Source organism: Adiantum capillus-veneris, chromosome 20, assembly GCF_014529385.1.
Source record: "Adiantum capillus-veneris isolate H3 chromosome 20, ASM1452938v2, whole genome shotgun sequence".
Classification (NCBI taxonomy): Eukaryota; Viridiplantae; Streptophyta; class Polypodiopsida; order Polypodiales; family Pteridaceae; genus Adiantum; species Adiantum capillus-veneris.
Genome location: NC_140950.1, coordinates 107,080,437 through 107,097,820, shown reverse-complemented (window position 1 = coordinate 107,097,820; position 17,384 = coordinate 107,080,437).

The following is a 17,384-nucleotide window of genomic DNA, read 5'->3' as shown; positions in this document are numbered from 1 at the left end:
AGTACGACGCACACTTCGGTATGTGCAAGGGACTCTTGACTACGCATTGTTCTATGCAGCAGATGCGCCATTAGCATTGTATGGGTATACATATGTAGATTGGGCAGGTAGCATTGTTGATAGAAGATCTACGAGTGGCTTCATGTTCTCTTTTGGGAGTGCTGCTTTATCGAGCACAAAGACCGAGAACAGAGGTGCAGCAGTTGCGGCGTGCGAGGTAGCTTGGCTACGCACATTACTTGAGGACTTGGGAGTGCAGGTGGACCAACAGATTGTCATCCATTGTGACAACCTCAGCAGCATGCAGTTGGCTAGGAACCCAGTGTTCCATGCCAGGACCAAGCACATAGAGGTCCATTACCACTACGCTCGAGAGCGAGTGTTGGCGGGCGACATCGACTTGGTCTACGTCAGCACAGAGGAGCAGATAGCGGATATCTTTACCAAGGCCCTCGGAGATGAGAAGCTTCGACGTTTCCGGACTATTCTTGGACTCTGCGACATGCAGAGCTCGAGGGGGAGTGTTGAGATGTCGAGCTCTACATCTTGAGCTGGCATCCACTACCGGTCTTGGCCACTTACGACATTTACTCACTAGCGCGTTAGGTGACTGACACGGAGGATCTCTGCTAGTGATTCTACAACTGGACTACACTTATAGTGCCAGCCTAGTACGCTTCTAGTGAGTTCACACTTAGTGACCGCATGTACATATGTGCTAATTTTCAGTTTTAGCACTTAGTCATTTTGTGCTCTCTTTTCTGTAAGAAGAAGAAGAAGCTTTCCATCTTTGTGTGCTATGTGCTTGTCTTGTGTAGCTCTCTTGCATCCTCTTTCTTTACATTTTTCCACATGCGTCTTTCTTCTTTCACCTAGACACACTATGGGGGCGCCTTCTTGAGTGCTTGGAAAGCTCTCTCCCCTTTGGCCACTTCAACAGCATCCTCTTGCATCGCCGAATCTTTGCACGACCTTTTGTTCAATGATAGTGCACAAGGATTGACGCTAGGTCTTTTTCCACATGCGTCTTTCTTTGTTTCAGTTCCTTCTTACTCAGATTAGTAAGGGAGCTTTGACCGCTATCATCAGCGCCCGGTTTTGCAAAGTCGCCTGTCGGATTGATAGCTTTCAGAGCGTTGGGCTACTCTTTGCCTGCCATTGCTTTGGCGTAGGATGGCTTAGAGGAGCTCGCCATGGTGCGGTGAAAGGCCTCACCGACACCCCCCCTTCTATTCAAAATCTAACCCACACAAGCAACACCTTTGCTTTGCTAAAAAGTAAACAAAATGGGAAGCTTTAGTTCTTGAAGCTAAACGAGATTATGAACTGGGCTACTCTAAGCGCGATTATTTAATTGTGAGCGTGAAGCCCAGCACATGAAGATGAATCTTGCCACGAGTAAACCCTCTTGAGTGTAGAATGCAAGTTCGGTGCAGGGCAGAGATGGGTACCACCGTGGAGTGTAGATCACAGGTTCGAAGTTCGAAGAAAGCTGGGGAGTGGAAGGTGACCTGAACGGGCTACGCTCAGTTGGTCTCAGCTATGAACAACCTGGTTGAACCCTACAAAAGCACAATGTAGCACTCAAGCTTAGCAGGACTACACCATCTCCCTTGAGCTTAGGAGGACGACGCCTCACACATACACCAGACTCACCGAAAGCCTTTTGTTTCTCTGTATCCATGCAGGCTACCCATCTTCACTAAAACCACACAACAAAAAATTTTATTGCGCACTTGGTTTATGCACACATCTTTGCCATGAACCTCAAAGTCGCCCTGTTAGGGTGGGTTCATACTAGGCGGCGGGAGAAAAATGCAAAGGGATGTCGATCCTTCATGGAGAAATTTCATTGGTTGGAGTTGAGGCACTCTTCCGCTGGGCCCTCCATTTTTCTTCCGACCCCCCCTCGGAAGAGTTGATGGCCTCTCTCAGTCCCCTTCACTTTTAAACTTTTTCTCCTCCACACTGTTCACACTAGGCGGCGGCACATTTAGGAAATCTTGTTCGTTCCACCGGTTCACAGCCTTAGTTTATGTGGCCGTCATGGGGCATAGAGGTGCCATTTTTTATTATTAAAAGCCTTTGCATCAATCTCTCAAATACATCCACTATCCCTGCAAATATCACCTATTCCTCCCTTCCCTCAAAAGAAGCATTTTCAACTGCTAGGAAAATCCATGTCACATTATGCACACAATCTTGATACACCAAAATCCTCCGCCATTGTTTGTGATGGTCTTGATGTAATTGAACTCCTCTCGATTAAGCTCTCAAATAGATGCACTATCACTGCAAACCATTGTTCTTAGACCCATTGCTTCTGGAATACAACTTTTGATCAGAACATGTATTTATTCTTACAAAAGACATAGAACTTTCTTGACAGATCTTTTAGTATATATTTATTTGAGCTTGACTCTATAGAGGACACTCTTCCTTGCGGTCTTGGCTACCTCTTATAGCTAAAGTGCCTTAATGTTATAAGCCCATTATGGACGATATGATGAGATATGATCTGCCTCTGTGGTTGCTGACAATAGGCCCCAAGGTAGTCTCTCCCTCTACGGTTGCTGACAACAAGGTCCTCTCTCTCTCTCTCTCTCTCTCTCTCTCTCTCTCTCTCTCTCTCTCTCTCTCTCAGTGTTGCAGATCTCCCCCCCCCCCCCTTCTGGTGTGCCATGAGGGCCGAAGTGGATGGAGGATGAAGTGGAGATATTTTGAATTTGAATCCTCCATGTAGTAGGAGCTGAGAACCCTATAATTTGAGGGTACTTAGCTCCTTTATATTCTAGTATGACAAGCATACCTTTGAGTAGACCATGTGCTACAAGCACATCTTTGAGTAGACAATATGGATTTCTCATCAATACTATAGCTAATTTTTGGAGCATATATTACACACTAGACGTCCTTGACACTAGTTAAGGAGCATTTTTATCATTGTTTCTACTTGTAGTGTTCAACACCATGATCTATAGCTAAGACATTGCAAGCAGCCGCCAAGACCATCGAGGCCGATTGACAGCATACACCCCAGTTGGAAACTCACTCCCCGTGACCACACCTAGCCAGGGATTTCATTAACATAATCACGATTAGGTGATTACGTAAATAACTATAGTATTTACACAAAAAAATCACGTGATCACGTTAATTGTTAACGTGACTTTGATTTTGACCTACAAAAACCTATAGAGCCAGTTAGCCCTCTGGGTTTTTTAACTTTCCCTACGAGGCCCGCCGAGCTTTTTCATTTTCTCACCAGGCCTGCCGGGTAAATGCAGTAGCCCGATGGGTCCGCCGGGAAAATGAAAAAGCCCGACGGGCGTAATTATATATAGTAAATAGTGTGCTAACCCCAGTCTTTTAGCTATGTAAATCCTTGGGGAGTGTATCCGAGAGCCAGGTATTGTCATCTCCTTGTGAATTGACCTAAGGTTACAGAGTCATAGGTCCTTTTTTTGGGCCGAATGTGATTCTTAATTCGGTGACCACTTCTAAAAAAATTTAATTCGTTTAACGACATAAAGGTACGAAACCAAAACAACTGAAAACTTGGGGAATCATTCTCATTGTGAAGAAGCCATTGGTCCAAATGAGGGCTGTAATTGGTTTTAGGAGATAAGCATATGTAAATGACGAGTCGATAGTCAAGGGTCGGATGTCCTCTACTAGAGTCCCGAGCATATAAAGATCTTTGAATTCTTGCATTTGAGTTGATTTACAATATAAGAGCTATAATCCTTGATTGGGTTAAAATAGCTTTTATATATTGAATTGGTTGCATGGGTGGGCTACAATCCTTCACTGGGTACAAGTAGTCCCCAATTGGGTGATTATATTGAAGATTTTTTTGTGTTAGTTCATGCATTGGTTTATACAGAGAGTGCATTATGTATTACGATAGATTATTAGTGCATGAAATGACCAATCATATATTTTATTGCTTTCGTTTGTTTTTTTGTAGAAAATGAAATTAGATGTGTCTTATTGTTTGCAAATCAAAGTGGACATATAAATAATCATTATAATAATAATTACATAGAGAGATTCATAGCATTGTTATGGTTATTATGCCATATATAGACTACAATGCAATGTGTATGGTTGCTCACAATATAGGTGATTGATATGTGGATTGACTAACGTGCATTGAAAATCTCATATTGTGCATTATGGTTACTTTCATATTGTATGGTTTTTAAATTATAATATATATTGAAAATAAAAAAAATGTTTTCAGAACTAAACATTTTGTTCTTTTCTCTTCAGTTTTAATTTAAAAGCAATGGAGCAAAATGTGGGCACAAGTGGTACGAAGAAGCCAAAGAATAAAAAAGCTCATGGCAAAGAGTGGGATTATGCTCACAACATATGCGGCCGATATATGGAGTGGCAATGTAAATTTTGTCACACAACAAAATCTGGCGGTGCACCACGTATTAGGGATTATTTTTTGGGTAGCGCTAAAAACAGTTGTAAGAAATGTGAACATTCTCAGGCACCTGCAGTTGCAAAGCGTTTGAGAGAAGAGCTCACCAAAAAGGGTGGCAAGGGACGATAGATATATAGCTCTATGCCTTCGAATCAAGAGTTCCCAGAGCCAAATATTAACTCCGCAGATCTTGTAGTGACGCCAACTAACCTTGGAGAACAACTTGCGCAAGGAGAGGAAATTCCAGGCAGTGTTCCTTTTAAATGTCACAATGAAGGTGGACTTTGTCAAATGCTTCAAAAATCATTACATAAAATCTTTTGAGTGCAGTCTCTAGAAGAAGCACAAATAGCACTTGCCAAAGAAATATTGTTTACTGGAAGTGCTTTGGTCATGGTAGACAGCAATCATTGGAAGGCTTCTTGGAAGAAAATCGGTGAGTTTGGTCCAAGATTTTCAGCTCGTACTTATCACACGATAAGAAATGTTTTCTTGGACAAATGTTACATCGAAGTCAAAGAGCGTGTTGGCAAAATAATACTTGGAAATATTTTGCTTTCAAGATGTACAATTGTGAGTGATGGCTGGTCAAATGTTCAGAGAAGACCGTTGATCAATGTAATGCTGGTTTGTCCAAGGGGAGAAACGTTTATAAAGGCGATTGATAGTTCTGTTGCAATTAAAAGTGGAAAATACATTTTTGAGGTCTTGATTAATGTAATTAAAGAAATTGGTGCTGAACATGTCGTTCAAGTTGTGATGAACAACGCAAAGAATTGTAAAAACGCCAGTAAATTAATAAAGAAGTGCTTTCCACACATTTTTGCCAATGGTTGTAATACGCACAGCTTGAACTTGGTGCTGAAAGATTGGTATACTAGCGAAGAAACCACATGGTTCGCCAAAATAATTGATACAGCACGTCAGGTTGTGAAATTTATCATGAAACGACAAAGAGTTCTCGATTTGTATAGGATGCGCATGTCAGTGATGTTGAAACTTCCTGTTGAAGTGGTGGATGATGAATGGATTAAATGGCGCATCGAGTACTATTTTGCATCAAATGAATAAGACAAACTAAATGATAATAGTGACCACATGTCAATGTACAAAATTCTTGTAGCAAACTGGACATTGGGAAGATAAGGATGCATTTGAAGTAGACGAGGGGACCAACTCCGGATGCAAGACAAGGTGACTGATGTGTGTCCCTTGTATAGGTGTTGGATTCACTCGTCGCTATGTCAGGTTTTGCGCGTCCTGACTTAAGCGGTGAATGCTTTTCTCCATCCGGACTTGTGAAGGTTGTGGTGTCTGGGTGGCTATAGAAATATGTGTTATTTCTGCATCTTTCTTTGCCGACTGTGTTGTGTAAATATCCTTTTCTCTCTTTAACTGTAGGTCGGCGCCTTCCACTATCAATGGCAGCTCATCTTGGGTGAAAGTGACACAACTCTCCCTTGAATCATGAGTGGCAACAGTTGTCTCCTTTGATGAGAAGTCTACTGGTCGCTGCTGCACAAGTGAACATATAACATTTTTACAAAATATAGCGCACAATCTGCATTGTGCAAGGGATGGCCATAAACCTCCAAATAAATCCTCTCAGCGTTATCTTTGATACCATCATGGTTGCACTTCGAAACCTTCCACCTTCCTTTCTTGATCTTTGCGTCCTCACATGGCCATATTGTCTTGATCATGTCCTTTGTCACTTCTTTATTGATCTCTTTCCACTGCATATGGTTTGGATTTGCCCACTTTAAGAGTTGGCGAGCAGTATGCATCGCTTGTTGTGCCGACATGCCGTGTGCCAGAGACTTCATGCGCTGAAATGCAGTAACAGCCGCTTGTTGTTGATCATCATGCAATGATTGGGTGCCAATATCTTGTTCTTGATCGGCCATTTTCTCTTAGAGCTGCAGTCAATAGAGTGGAAAATATTCAATATCATTGGCAAATATATATTCTCACTCATTGGGACATTGTGAGAAATCCACTAAATCAAACCACAACAAATGTGACTAATAGAACCACAAGGAAAATTTGAAATACTGACAGTTAAATGATAAATTTGAAATGACTAAAGATAATTGACTCAATTAGGTGAACCACTTCAAACCAGATAATACACTTCAATAAAAAAAAGAATACACTTGACAAGACATGTATATCATAGAAATGTTTAAATCGGATAAAATGATGGTGCAAGTTCAATAAGTGGACGTTGGACAGGGTTAGGGTCTGTCTTTAAATGTTCTTTGAAAAATATCAACACGTCAGTAGCATTCCTTCTTTGGTCCCGCTCTTTTAACTTCATCCAACAATCTACTTTAATTCAAATAGCTCTCATAACATCTTCATCCGGGTGGTGAAAAACTTCTGCTGGAAAATAATTTTTTTAAGCTGCACTCCAAAAATCTGCCAGCATGTCGAATAGATAGCCCAATGCATAAATGTCGCTCGCTTTTGTGTATGCATCTGCGCATCGTGGATTGTATAGTTCGGGAGCAATTCACGGTCGCTTAGCCATCTCGACATTCCCTGCTCTCTGTGCATTCAAAACTGCTTCGTCCGACTCTGCGCAGGTAAACTCTTAAACACCACTAGCTTGAAGACTTTAACAAATGTGCAAAGAAATATTGATAAAAGTTGAATATAATCTTCACTTAAAATTTCAATTTGTTACACGTGTAAAAAGCAGTTCAAACAAGTGGTTTATAAGAACTTAATTTAGATCAAACAATACATGTTAGCGGTCTTTAACATTTCAGTACATATTGAATTTTTAACTTATATTTTTCTATGTGCACACATACTAATTCAAACAAAGCACACACCGACTTAAAATCTTCAAAAATATTTAAAACATTGGAAGTATACAAATTGGACTAGCAAATTGTGTTCACACACTTTTTTGCATAGAATTTATGTAAATGTAGCAATCAAAAAGCGATGATAATTGATGCTCTTAAAAAAGGTACAAAAGAATATTTAACATGCAAATTATGTGCATTTAGATTTTTTGCAGAGAATTTATGTAAATGAAGCATTAAAAATGGCGATAATGCTTGAGAGTCCTTTAAAAAGATTTAAAAACAAATATTAAACATGCAATTTGTGTGCAAATATTTTTTTACATATAATTTATATAAATGGAACATTTAAAATAGCGATGATTGATAAATAATGTATTCTATATAAATGAAACATTTAAAATAGCGATGATTGATGAATAAAGTATTCTATATAAATGGAACATTTAAAATAGTGATGATTGATGAATAAAGTATTCTATATAAATGGAACATTTAAAATAGCGATGATTGATGAATAAAGTATTCTTTTGAATATGATTAGCTAGTATATAATTTCAGTAGGACAGTTAAAAATAACAAAATCAAACAATTCATACATTTTGTATATGAAATACTCTTCACAGCCGCGTTATCGACCAAGTATTTCATATACTTAATACTTACAAAATTAACTGCACATGCATGTACAAATTATATGATGTTTGTACGACTGGGTTAACGACCTCAACGCCACATTTATGAAAAAATATATGCTTCTAACAAACGAGACTCTATTAGCCGCGTTACCGACCGAGTGCCACCTGAATCTAAGGAAAAACAATGGCCTACATACGAACATCATACAGCCGCGTTACCGATCGATGCCCATGTGTTTTTTGGGAAAGGGGAAGGGAAGTTGACTTACCATAAGGATACTAGATTCGTCGCGTTACCAATGTAGTACCTAGACAGTAAGCCAATACTTACCACAAGGACACCATCTTCCCCACGTCACCGAGGTGATGCCCCCGTGATAAGCATTGTTCCGTAGAACAACTTACACACACACTCCCATTGTGTGGTAAGGTACCTTATTACTGCCATGCACTATGATAAAAGGCACGCTACCACACAACGCATACACACACACACACACACAACACATACCCGGATCGTGTGGTCAGGTACTCTCCTACTGGCTCCCATGCACTACGACACAGAGCACGCTCCCACACGACCCCCTCTCTCCCTCTCTCCACTCTCCTCTCGACGTACCTGCAAAGGTGGTCACAAGCGCTCTCTCTCTCTCTCTGAGCTCTCTCTCTCTCTCTCTCTCTCTCTCTCTCTCTCTCTCTCTCTCTCTCTCTCTCTCTCTCTCTCTCTCTCTCAGAAGACGAAAGCAAGACTAACGCTAATACATCCAGCGGGCCTGATCGGGCCCGCGTATATATAATGCTAATAGCCCGTCAGGATTTTCAGGATTCCCGGCGGGTCCGCAGGGGAAATAATGATCCCTGGCAGGCCCGTTGGGAAAACTCAAATGCTCGGCGGGAATTTTGTGGGTTTGCAAGTCACCACTAACCGGGTTCTGTGTGATCATGTAAATGTGTCAATAAGACCTTGTGATCACACAAAATTTGACGTAATTACGTAAATATTGAATCCCTGCACCTAGCTACATGGTATACAGTCCTCCCCCAGTAGTAAGTAGCTCATGATATTTTCATAATGTGGAGATTTTGGTTAGAATGATTAACAAGGAGAGGTAATTGTGAGACACTCAAAAGGGCCTACCTCCCTTGTTTGTGTGTGTAAGAGATAGATAGATAGACAGATAAAACTATTATCGTCCTCGCAGGTCAAATATAACCTATGGGACTAAATGAACATGTCACATGGTGTGAGTGGAGGTCATAAGTGACTCTCGATGCTCAAAAATGGCTGAAATGAGTGTCGCAATAGAGAGCCCACATCGTGGTTGGGAAAGGAAAGTATGTAGGGAGAGCTCATGGTGGCTGAATATATGGGGAAAAGAGGATCTAATGCGGTCAAAAGCTGAGCACTCAAGTAGTGTGTGGTACTTACTCTCTCGCACTTGACGAGGGCATAAGGTGCAAAGTCGATGAGACTCCTCGCCAGTGCCCCAACGTCCTGTCTCGCAGCGTAGAGAATGGGAGCTAAGACGAATGGAGGCAACGGTGCGGATCGCACTCAATGGGATGGGCTCAAGAATGTAGGGATGGGTTTGGTTACCGCGCTCGGAGAAGAAGAGAGATTTTTAGTCTCGGGCAATGTGTGTGGTGTAATGGCTGAAGCAAGAACCTCCGGATTTCTCCCAAGCCGTGATACATTGGCGTTGTAAGAAGGCCTCATTAACTTGGGAGTCAATCGACACATCCTTGACCAAGTGACATGCATCCCATCTTCCAAACCATTTCTTGATGTCAAGCATCCACCCCGAACTTAGTATTTTGCTCTTGCATGTCTTTTGGACTTTTTGAATTGCTTCATATGCGATTCTAGGAATTCGATACAAAGAGCTACGTTGTGTCTTAAGCATATACTCCACAACCCTTTGCATGCCCAAGATAATCTTAGGAGGAATTTGCGCAAATCAAATAGGATTTTTTGGTGAATTTTTACACTAATTTTGTAATATTTTAAGCTAATTTTTCTCCTGCTCCGCCTCCTCTCAACCGGCTACTTCAAATTGTTGGCCTACGAAGGCCTTAGTGATAGTTCGAATGGGGCAGTTCATGAGGTTTGTCTTTTTTCTCCCTACTTTCATGCTCCCTATTTTCTGATACATAAATTCCTCCCAAATTTTGTGGTGCCTTATTTTGACTTGCAAGGGCCACCTTTTTCTTCACACACCATCTTAAATCTTCTCCTAGTGCTTTTTTGGGTGGAATCTCTCTCTCTCTCTCTCTCTCTCTCTCTCTCTCTCTCTCTCTCTCTCTCTCTCTCACACACACACACACACACACACACACACACACACACACACACACACACACACACACACACACGCTGTCGAGAAATTTGCGGTCTTGCCAGGAAAGCACCGCGCTTATGGCTGTGAGAGTTTGTGAGAGAACTCAACAAAAACTATATGAAGGAGTTAAACCATAGATGCCATGAAGACTAGGGTTTGGAAAGAAGTGCAATTAAAGAAGACTCACTCTTTCTCTCTTGCACTCATGCACACAAAGAAAGAACACAAAAGAGAATGTCAAAACAATACAAAAATGAAAACATCAAGGCTATGGTCATATCGTACCATGGGTAATATGAAAGGGTTAATAGATGAGTTAATGGCATTCAATCTTGGCTGACCAAATAGGCTACGAATTGTTCTTTGGAATTGTAGTTTTGTGCTTACCATAATATATATATTTTGTCTAGTGATTGGGATTAATTGTGTGTACAAATCCTCTTGGTTCATAGCAAGATAACTACGCTTACGTCAAAAGAAAAGTTATAGTCTATGAGAGGTAGTATGATGGGATCCGGTGATAGAAGTATTTCATTAAGCCTTTCTGGGCCAAAGAGAAACACTATACGTTGTTGAAAGTGTATTTTACGGCTAATCCATACGTTAATTGTAATAGATCGTATAGAGTGAAAGCGATAGAAATGATCATCATGTGGGTTATTCATCTAGGATAGTATGTGAGAAATGTAGATATGAGAGAAGTGAAAAGATGAAAAGTTTCCCTCCCAAGCCCTATTCTTGCCCATAGGCAATAAGGCAATAAGAACCTAGAATTTCCAGAGAGGATGAATTACTAAGAATGAGAGAGATAGGTTTGCTTAAGGAGATGAGATTAGATACATATATATATGTTGGATTAGAGATGAAAAAGAAAACAACAAGAAATCAAGAAAACATCAATGTAGAACATATCTTACTTGACAAACCCTTCGGCACCATTATTGATGGAGAGAGAAGAAGAGTGGATAATTCCACTTTGATTGATACACCAAGTGCAAGACCTTCTTTGATTAGAGTTGATCTTCCAAGGTTAGCTTGTTGCAAGAATGGCTAGTCTCCCTCTAGGAGAAAGTGTAGGCTTGGGCTTATGTTAATGGCTAAGTACAATTAGGCATTACTACTCACTCCCTCAAGAATTCCTCTCATCAATGGCTTGAATGCTTGAGTTACTTCCGAGGAAGAAGAGGTCCCCTTTTATAGGTGAAGGGAACCCCCAAGGGTTTACACAAGAAGAGAGGAGCCAGTGTGAACAGGAATTGGAAAAGTTGGAAATGTGCTGTCCCTACATGATGTGGGTAGACTGGGGTCCAGTATTTTGATCATATCTCCTCAACCATGGCTCCAAATAAAAAAGTAAAAATATGGGCAAAAACTTCAGCTCATTAGCTACGATTTTCATTTTAAAATTGTTTTCCAATTCAGATTGGAACCTTGTGTAAAAAATTCACCAAAATAGGGTCCATTTATGGCAGCAAAAGTCTTCATGTGGTCTCCTTAGCCTAGACTTTCATTTAATTCCAAAGGACACCTCATGCCATATGAAAGCATGACATTGCTCCTTGACAAAGTTTTGTAATCATGCTTGCAATAATGCATTAAAATAAGTGTATCTTTGAAATCATGCCACCTACTGTCCCACTAGGATTTGATTCTCTCCTAGTAGCTATTTAAAAAGAAATATAAGAAAAGTATAAAAAATACATAGAATATATATATATATATTGGAGTTTACCCTAGATATAGGATCTAGCTAGGGTGTGAGATGATAATGAAATAGTAGAAATAAATAATCAATGATTTTTGCCCCAAGTTAAAGAGGCGGAGCTATTGATGCTTTTCCCATAGTATTTTCTGATGGTAAAGTAAGGATATGTTACCCTTGAGAAAAATAATAGGATGAGATAGAAGGCTTATTATTATACTTAGATATGCATATGTACACTATAGGAAATATAATTATGTATCTAAAAAAATACAAGATAGATCTTGTAGCATGCGTTCCCACTATGTACGTGTCACAGCACGACATCCACCCCCTCTAAACCTGCACATCCTCCGGTATGTGCCACATTGTCTCTTTGTAAGATTAGACCTCTTGTACATCTTCCTTGTCTTCTTCTTCATTGGATGATTCGAGAGCTTCATGTTCACTTTGATCTTCACCTGGGTTTTTCTCTTCTTCCTCATCAATATCTTCTAGATCATTGTCTCCTCTTCTCTTAAACATTTTAATCCTTTTTCCTGAAATGGGAATCTTTACTTCTGTACCATCTAGTTCAAAGAAGCTGTAAGTAGCATTTTCATGCACATGCTTTACAACATACGGTCCAAACCATCTTTTTGAGAACTTACGCATGACTGTGTGCTGGTTATCAAGGCTACTATCATACACTAAAACCCAGTCACCTTTGTCAATTGCTTTGCTCCTGAGTCAATGTCTCTTATCAAAATAGTCCTTGTTTTTCAACCTTGCATTTTTGAGTCGTTCTTTTGCAGCTTCAATGTCTCCAGGTCTTCTCTCTAGCTGCCTTATACGCAGTGCAAGGAGATCTTCTCTACTAAGCCCCTCTTGCCAAGGTAGTACATTCCATGTGGGAATTGTATCCTCAATTGGCATCACTGGCTTTTGACCATGCATTAGCTCCGCAGGAATGTAGCCAGTTACTGAGCTATGTGTTGTACGATCAGCCCATAAAGCATATGGTAACAATTTTGGACACTCACCAACTCTTCCTTCGCAAGCCTTGGCCAAAGCTTTGATGATAGGAGGATGCCCTCTTTCACTCTTTCCATTGCCTTCAGGGTTGTAAGCTGTAGTAAGAGAAAGCTTGATCCCTAATCTAGAAAAGAACTCCCTTGCTTCTTCGGCATCCAGTTCACCTCGATCTGCAGTGATTTTTCCCACACAACCATAACGGCAAATCACCTCATCAAGAAGGAATTTGCACACAGCTTATGTGGTCTTAGCTCTTAATTCTCTTCCTTCAACCTGGTTAGTTAGGTCCTCTCGTGCAAGAACCAAGTATCTCATCTGCCAGAGTCCTAAAGGCATCGTGACTAGATCCACAACCCATTTATAGTGCATGGCTAGTGGATATGTAGGGTGCAATCCATCACGATGTCGAACATTTGAATACATTTGACAAGTTACACATGACTCTACAAACAGAGATACATGTTTATACATACGCTTCCACCAGTATTTTTCTTTCAACTTGGAGAAGGTTGCCCACACACCCCTGTGTCCAGCCCATAGACTCGCATGAAACTCTTGCATGAGATTTACTTGAGTCTCTTTTTTACATATAACCCGTTGTGGTGTAGCACCCTTTTGTTTAGGATGCTTCCACAAGTAACCATCCCTCAAAAAGTACCCATATGCTTTCTTGCGTATCCTCTTGAATTCTTGTTCAGACCAATCATCCTATTTTGTTAGAGTACTCAAGTACCTTCCAATAGAAAGCCAATCACCTTCATAAAGATCTTTCAAGAACAATTCAAGTGAATTAGTCATGCATACATTGCTACCTTTGACATGAGAGATAGAATAGAATTTTGTGCCTACATCATCTCCCTCATCAATCATTTGCGACTCATCTTCATACCTTGCCCTTGATAGCATATCTGCCACTGTATTGTCTTTACCTGCAATGTGCTTAAACTCGGGATTTAAGGACATAATAGGCAATTCACCGCAACATAGCAATATCTCTTCAAATCTTCAAGTTTTGTAAAACATACTGATCCATTCCTTGTTACCAAGGAGCTGATTGAGAAAGTTTCACCTATTTTTGGATCAGGCGAGACCCTTTTTCGTTTTGTACCACTGCAATCCCGCTTTACAATGGTACTTGGCCAAAACCCATCATTTCTCTATGATCATGAAACTCTTTGCTTACTTTTGGTAGAGGATGTTCTCTGAGGTTGTCACGATTTCTTTCATGGTTTACACAGACTGTGAGAAATTGGACAGCTCGTTTACCATCTTTGCTACGTATTCTAGCATATGCTGAACCATCGTCCATTACCTTTGTTTCCATTCGAACTCCCACAATGTAGGGTTGTCCAAGGATGAGATGATATGAAGATGTATCCTGTACAAAGAAGTTTTGGTCAATCTTTACATCACCTATTGTTACCTTCACACCTGGACATGCTGCATACAATTCACCGGATGAATTGTTTGCCACTTTTACCATCCAACCATGATCTGTGTCCATCGGCCATTTGCACTTGTTGTAGAGACTCTTTGACATTATGTTTATTTCTGAACCATGGTCAATCAAGGCAACAAATGGATCTTCAAGATCACCTACCTTGACCAAACTTTCTGTAGTAGCCCTTGCCCAATGACTTCGTGAATAGTAACTCCTAGGAATATCTTCAACTTCTTCATCATCATTTGAGAAATACACTTGCTTCACTCTCCCACTAGATTGGTAGCATCCTACCACAGCTCCATCATTCTCCTTATTTTGCAGTTGCATCCATTGTGTCTTTGAGGTTTCCCCTTCAACCTGTGGACGAGAAACTTCAGCAAGGGTTTGCCTCTTTCTCTTGATGATGTCAATGATCTCCTCATGGAATTCACGCTTTGCAATGCCAAGAACTTCTCCCAGAGTAAACTCAATCTTGCTATTCAAGATCCTTTCCTCCAAGACTTTCTTTAAATCTGTAGCAACCTCAATATCAGATTGTAGTTTATAAGTTGGGCCTTTTGTCTTACCTTTCGTTGGCTCTTTCTTCTTTCCTGTTGTAGACTCCTCCATGAGTACTTCAGGTGGAGATGCTCCTTGTGTTGAGGGTGTTTGAGAAGGCATTGAGTCGCTTCTTCCCCCACTTCTAGAAGCTCTTTTTGATGGTCCTTCATCAACATTCTCACGTCTGCGCTTCTCTTCTACAATTGCCTCATTTTGTTGGCATTTTGTAATGTAGGCATGCACTGACAATGAGTCCACTAGATCATTCCATCCTGTTTCTAGACGTATGCAATCACCTGCTTCATGTAGAATCTCTTTTGTAAGCTTTCCCTTTTTAGCTAATTGCATGACATTTGGCCAAATTTGACCATGATGGTCACTCACCTCTTCATCACAAAAATGTTCAATTTTTACTCCATAAGTAGCTGCCTCAACTGAAGAGGTGGCATGCTTGGTTGCCATATCTTCAACTAAGGTTTGCATTCCCCCCTTCCCAAAGTTAGTTCTCAAGGGTAGACCTGTCTCTCTTAAGTGGATTTTACCATCCTTAAAAAAGACAACATCTTTTGACAAAGCATCACTAAAATCATCACAATCCCTTCTTACATGGTCTGTACTATCACACCAAATACATCTATTAACAAACCCTTCTTTGGGCTGTTGTCTTTGCCTAGGAAGTGGCCCTGATGGTTGGCCTTTTTCTTCAAGCTTTGCAAACTTCACCTTCAAGTCACGCATTCCCTTCACAAGCTTATCTAGCATGGACTCATCAAACTTAGGAGCGATAAAAGTAGGCTTTACCATTTTGTCAGAAGTTGAGGTGGAAGGACTTGTAGTGTTTACTACCATCTTGTCCCTTCTTCTTTGTCGTTTGGCAAGCAGTGAGACAGCACCTTCAACGTCATTCCAGTCGGTCTTTAGTCCTTGCTCAGCATCTTTATCTTCAAGAAGAAGCTATAAATTTTCTTGAAACTCTTTACCTGCAGCTTGTAAGAAAAGATATGTCTTCTCTGCATCTAGTGTGGCCCTTTCTGTCCTAGTGAGTTGTGCATAGCGCCGCTCAAATTCCCTAAGTAGCTCTGTTATTGATAGTCCTTGCTTTGGCTTGACTACCCATTCTAAGAATTTCCTTTTGGTCACTCTCTCCGAGTCCTCCATGAAATATTCCTTCTTTAAAGCTACTTTGAGTTCTTCCCAATTTCTCCCATGCCCATCTTTAATTGCCCTAACATGCTCCCTAATTTCTGGAGCAAAAACTAGCTCAAAGCTTTGAATCATCTCACCTTCTGACACGCGATGCAGCTCCATATCCTTCACATACTCACGTAAGTACTTGGTTACATCTTTGCCATTGAACTGATCAATTCTGTTGACGACCTCTTGTATGGCCTTCGTTGCTGAAATCTCCCTTCTTTCAATAGCATGTTGTTGTTGCATGAACATTGCAAATGCTTGAAGCATTTGCATTGTTGCTGGGTCAAAATGCATACCCTGTTGCTCAACATGATTACCCATGGTTACCCACAAACTCTCACCCTGGCAGTTTCACGTCGGGTTCACCAAAAATATGTCGAGATTTGCGATCTTGCCAGGAAAGCACTGGGCTTATGGCTATAAGAGTTTGTGAGAGAACTCAACAAAAACTATATGAAGGAGTTAAATCATAGATGCCATGAAGACTAGGGTTTGGAAAGAAGTGCAATCAAAGAAGACTCACACTTTCTCTCTTGCACTCACGCACACAAAGAAAGAACACAAAAGAGAATGTCAAAACAATACGAAAATGAAAACATCAAGGCTAAGGTCATATCCTATCATGGGTAATATGAAAGGGTTAATAGATAAGTTAATGGCATTCAATCTTGGCTGACCAAATAGGCTACGAATTGTTCTTTGGAATTGTAGTTTTGTGCTTACCATAATATATATATTTTGTCTAGTGATTGGGATTAATTGTGTGTACAAATCCTCTTGGTTCATAGCAAGATAACTACGCTTACGTCAAAAGAAAAGTTATAGTCTATGAGAGGTAGTATGATGGGATCCGGTGATAGAAGTATTTCATTAAGCCTTTCTGGGCCAAAGAGAAACACTATACGTTGTTGAAAGTGTATTTTACGGCTAATCCATACGTTAATTGTAATAGATCGTACAGAGTGAAAGCGATAGAAATGATCATCATGTGGGTTATTCATCTAGGATAGTATGTGAAAAATGTAGATATGAGAGAAGTGAAAAGATGAAAAGTTTCCCTCCCAAGCCCTATTCTTGCCCATAGGCAATAAGGCAATAAGAACCTAGAATTTCCAGAGAGGATGAATTACTAAGAATGAGAGAGATAGGTTTGCTTAAGGAGATGAGATTAGATACATATATATATGTTGGATTAGAGATGAAAAAGAAAACAACAAGAAATCAAGAAAACATCAATGTAGAACATATCTTACTTAACA